The sequence below is a fragment of the Amblyomma americanum genome, chromosome 6 (assembly GCF_052857255.1).
Source record: "Amblyomma americanum isolate KBUSLIRL-KWMA chromosome 6, ASM5285725v1, whole genome shotgun sequence".
Classification (NCBI taxonomy): domain Eukaryota; kingdom Metazoa; phylum Arthropoda; class Arachnida; order Ixodida; family Ixodidae; genus Amblyomma; species Amblyomma americanum.
The window spans coordinates 188,341,019-188,345,400 of NC_135502.1; the positions used below are offsets into that span (position 1 = coordinate 188,341,019).

The following is a 4,382-nucleotide window of genomic DNA, read 5'->3' on the forward strand; positions in this document are numbered from 1 at the left end:
CTGCAGTGGAATATCTAGAGAAGAGAGCCTCTTACGGGCACTTGCAGAAGTTAAACGAGAAAAAATTAAGTCCAAGATTGGACTGAAGAGGAGGTACCCACAAAGCCTGTAGTGATGCAAACACAGGGCTAAACATATGTTCAAAGCAATGCTTCGTGAAGACTATGCACAGAAACGTTTTGTCTTGCGCAAAATAAACACTCATAACAACATGTTCATCCAAAGTGCACTGTTTTATTGCTTGAGCCCCAAGGCCTCGCGGATGAGCTGAAGTTTATCTTCGTGCATCTTGCGACGTTCCTGCCAGTCTTGAATGCGCTCAGCTCGCCGCTCAGCACGCCTGTTCTCTTTTTCTTGCTTTTCCCTGTGAGCTGTTCGCTCTGCGCTTATAGCCCTCATTTGATAAAAAAAAATTGCATCTGCTGCATACGACTAGTACTGGCACGGCATTTCCTTTTCTTCACCTCTGTTGACATTTTCATAGTTTCATCATTTTCTGAATTGCTCGACAGAGTACTGGGCATTTCAGGCATAGGGGAAATTAGATCAGCTGAGCTGTCAGAGCTTGATGATGTTGACTTGTGGGTCACTCCAAAAGAGTCCCTTTGAATTTCTGGCTCGAGACTGTCATCAATGCTTTGGATTTTTCGCATTTCATTGTCAAATGGGACAGGATGAGGTGAAGCACCTGATTTGTGGTTGTCACTTGCCCTTTTCTTCTGTCTCATTACTGTTATATAGCGATTTTCGCACTGCTGTGGCGTTTTGTTACATCCAAGAACCTCAGCCAAATCCTGTGAAACCTGCTTGAAAATCATCTTTTTGTTTTTAAACTTTTTGAATGGGCCCGCCTGCAGAAAGTATTTGTAATAGTAATCTAATAGCAGTTTGGTTTTTCCTGGTGTCCATTCGGGAGCTGAGAAATAAATGCGGATACTTTACTAAAAACGTCGAATTCGTCAAGAAATGCAGGCAGCAGAAGTTCGACACTAAATACAAAAACAGCGCTGAGACAGGGGACAACTGAGGAGGAGAGGCGCTTTTTTACGAACGAGGACAAGCGCTGTCGCACTCCTCTTGCAGCACTGTTTTTGTATTCAAAGATGTACCAACAGCTCAACTTTCCGTTTCACAAGCTCACCTCCGCCGCCTCTTTTCACTTCTGGCGCTGGCTGCGGTCCCCTCTCGCCCACGTCCGACGCAGCGGTGTTCTCTGCAAGTGAACATAAAAGTTGCAACTGTAAAAACTGTACCGAGGTGCCTACTCTGTGCCACCTGAAATGGTAAGGTCTTTTTTTCTTCTTCAGGTTACTAAGCGCCTGATGTTTGCGACGGACGAAGCATGTCATGAGCCCTTGCCACGGGCAAAAATAAAGAGGCTTGCTTTGATTGGTCAGATGCTGCACAGCAAAACAGGCATATACAGTAATCTGAAAGCATCAACAGACAGAAGTGACGGTAAACCGCAGATGACAAAAAGCAAGAAGGTGCGGCATCATGACCAGTAATGTTACAGTACGAATATTAACGGCTGCGTTCTCGTCCGTTGTTGCATCACACGTAGCGATGTCCCCGGCCGTTATCCTAAATACTCCATTCGCCGCAAAAAATGGTAATAAAAGAAATCAATTGAAATAATCCTCAAATATGCTACCATGCATAGTAGTTATTGTCGCTTACCATCGGGTATCTCTCCAACGTTCACAAGAGTGGCCAAGGCATCGACGACGGCTGTGGTGAGCACAAAATGATATTGACGCTGCTATCTTTCACAGCTTATTTCTGAGAGAGACGACGCTTACCTAGTGCTGCGGGTAGCGGTGACTCCTCTATCATGGTCATGAACAGCCGTTGTGCTCCTTCACCCATCGTCATGCTAAACGCAGCGACGAACGAAAGGCCGGCGCAGAATATGCTGCGTGCGCGAGACGGGATGCAGGCGGCAACGCCAGCGCGGGAAAAGTTTGGTCACGTGATTCATGGCGTCACATCCTCCTCATCGCTGCGTTGCCCCCGGAACAGCGTGAATGTTCCAGTCGCGAGACGTGAACCTCGCGTCCCCGCTGCTTTCGTGCGCTGCTCTGTCTGCTCGCTGCTCTTGCTCTTGTTCGCCCAATGGAAACCGCTATTATTCACACAAGCCCAATCCCATAAACGCAAACCGCACTGGTCTGTTCAATAACCCCAAGTCAATTGATGCGAATTGAAATCCCCAACAAGCAACACATGTGATCTGCTGACAGAGAGTAAGGAATCTAATGGCCGTGTGTCATGAACCCCAGATGGAAAATATACATTTGCGACAGTAATGGGATGGAAACCAGGAACTGAAAGATCCACTGCCTGAATTTCGCAATGAGCGTCCACACGCTGAAACACCAATCGTGCCTTGTGACAGAATCTGGATGAAACCAGCAAAAGCAAACCCCCCCCCCCCCCTTGATGGGCGGTCCATTCTAAAAATTCGATAATGTTCCATTTGAAATGAAAACTCTTTCGACAACCAGGTTTCTAGAAGCGCAATGACATGAGGAGAAAATCGATTTGAAAGAGTTACTAAATCAATGAAGGCTGATTGAATGGAACGGCAGTTCCACTGCAGCACTCTCAGAGACCCTATTCTGCCGAGAGATCTGCAGCAGCAACTGCATTTTCCAAAATGCTGTGGTGACCAGTTTTTCCTGAATTACTCTTTTTGTTTTGGATTGAGAGGAGCTAGACGGACCAGCAACGGCCAAAGGAGACAGGCTACGTTTCTGAGCTCGAGCATCGAGCTCCATCAGCTCAACACACCCATCAATTGCTCCAGTCGTGACTTCAGGTACATGAGTTGGAGGCGTGCGCTCTTTTTGCGGCTGCATTGAAACAAGGGAAGGCGTCTCCGCACTGAGTTCAGTAGGTACTGCAGTATCCACGGATGACTTCAACGCAGCATTGAAGGTCATTATTGAAGGGGTCATTTGCGCCACCATGACTTGCGATATGCACTCTGTTACTGAATTCACTAGCCGATCCATGACCTTGGCCATTGCCTTTTCAACCGCTGTAGCAGTCGCATCTGACAGGCTTGAATCCACGACCGCAGTCGTCTGCCGTGCTGCCACACTTGAGTAGAGTACCCGTACATCCTTTCCTTAACAATAGCCATAGCCTCGCGCCTTGAGCACCGGTGCTTTTCTAACACTTGCAGCACCTTAACCTCCTCAGCCCTTGCAGGACAATTAGAATATGTGGCGGAGTGACTACCGCTGCACAAGCAACACATCTTATCTTTTGAACACCTTCCTTCACGGTCATGATTACCACCACACACACTGCACCTTGAGCTCGACTTGCTGGCGTTCGCGCTGTGGCCAAACCTCGAGCAGTTGCGGCATTGAAGTGGCCTTGAAGAATACGGATCGACCCTGAAAACCAGGGGCCACACCTTCAACTCAGATGGACAGGAGAGACCCGCAAAAGTGGCAATCACCGTTTCAGTTGGAAGTTTTGTTTCCTCGACGACCCGAGTGCACCGATGTACAGAAATCACCCCTGCGGAGGAGAGTTTCTCTAGCGTTTTTTTAGGGCTAAGGCGTGGGTCAACCCCTCGCACCAGACCTTTAGAGCACGCCAAGTGCGGCGGTATAAATGCGCTTACCGACTGGCTTCCAAAAGCTGTACATGTTAACAAATCCATGATGCAGGCCTGGTCGGCCGACCTGCACACCACGCCTCCTCTGCCGTAGTGCCGGACATCACAGATTTTAAAGAAGTGAGGCGTAATCGCCTGTAGCACAGTCTGAACCACATCCGGGTTATTGAGTCGAATGGCGCCACCATCCGATGGAACCAAGGCCACGGGAATAGTGCCGACGCCACCCCGAAAGAAGGCGTCCAGGGGGAGTTGGTTAGAGGGGAGGTTGGCCGACCAGGGGGAGTTCCCCTGGCCAGGAGAGGACGTCGACATGCGCCCCTAGCGACCTGCAAGCGCCCTGCCAAAGCGAAAGACAATCAAGCAATCAGAAGCTAGTGATACGAACAGTCACCGCCCTCATGCAACATGCAGTGCAACATTATTGTTGTTGTTAGCCTATCAAAAGATGGCACATACCCTCACTGGGGGATCGGCCAAGAATCGGGTGGCTATTCACCTGAACGCAGTTTACAAAAAGGAAAAGCACGTGGGAGTGCAACACCGGTGAATTTTTCATCATGAACAGAAAAGGGATGAGTGTTTTGATTTTAAAATTTTAAGAATAATAATAAAGAGAGTGATTAAATATTAATGATTTAGTCAAAATGTAATAATTGATAGAAAAGAAAAGGTTGCGGTGGTGGCAGACAGCGGTTCGCAGCCTAATTGCTCCGTACAACTGGTTGCAGGTTGCAGGTTGCAGACT

At 48.3% G+C, this 4,382-nt stretch overlaps 1 pseudogene across 1 annotated transcript; it reads right to left on the reverse strand.

Annotated features, from left to right (window-relative positions):
* Positions 1 to 225: 225 nt before the first annotated feature.
* On the reverse strand, positions 226 to 1,869 carry LOC144095634 (uncharacterized; annotated as a pseudogene). Its single transcript, XR_013306744.1, has 5 exons — positions 1,803 to 1,869; positions 1,681 to 1,731; positions 1,520 to 1,591; positions 1,142 to 1,213; positions 226 to 916 (listed from the first exon to the last, which is right to left on the reverse strand). The product of XR_013306744.1 is annotated as an uncharacterized LOC144095634 (transcript).
* Between the last annotated feature and the right edge of the window lie 2,513 nt (positions 1,870 to 4,382).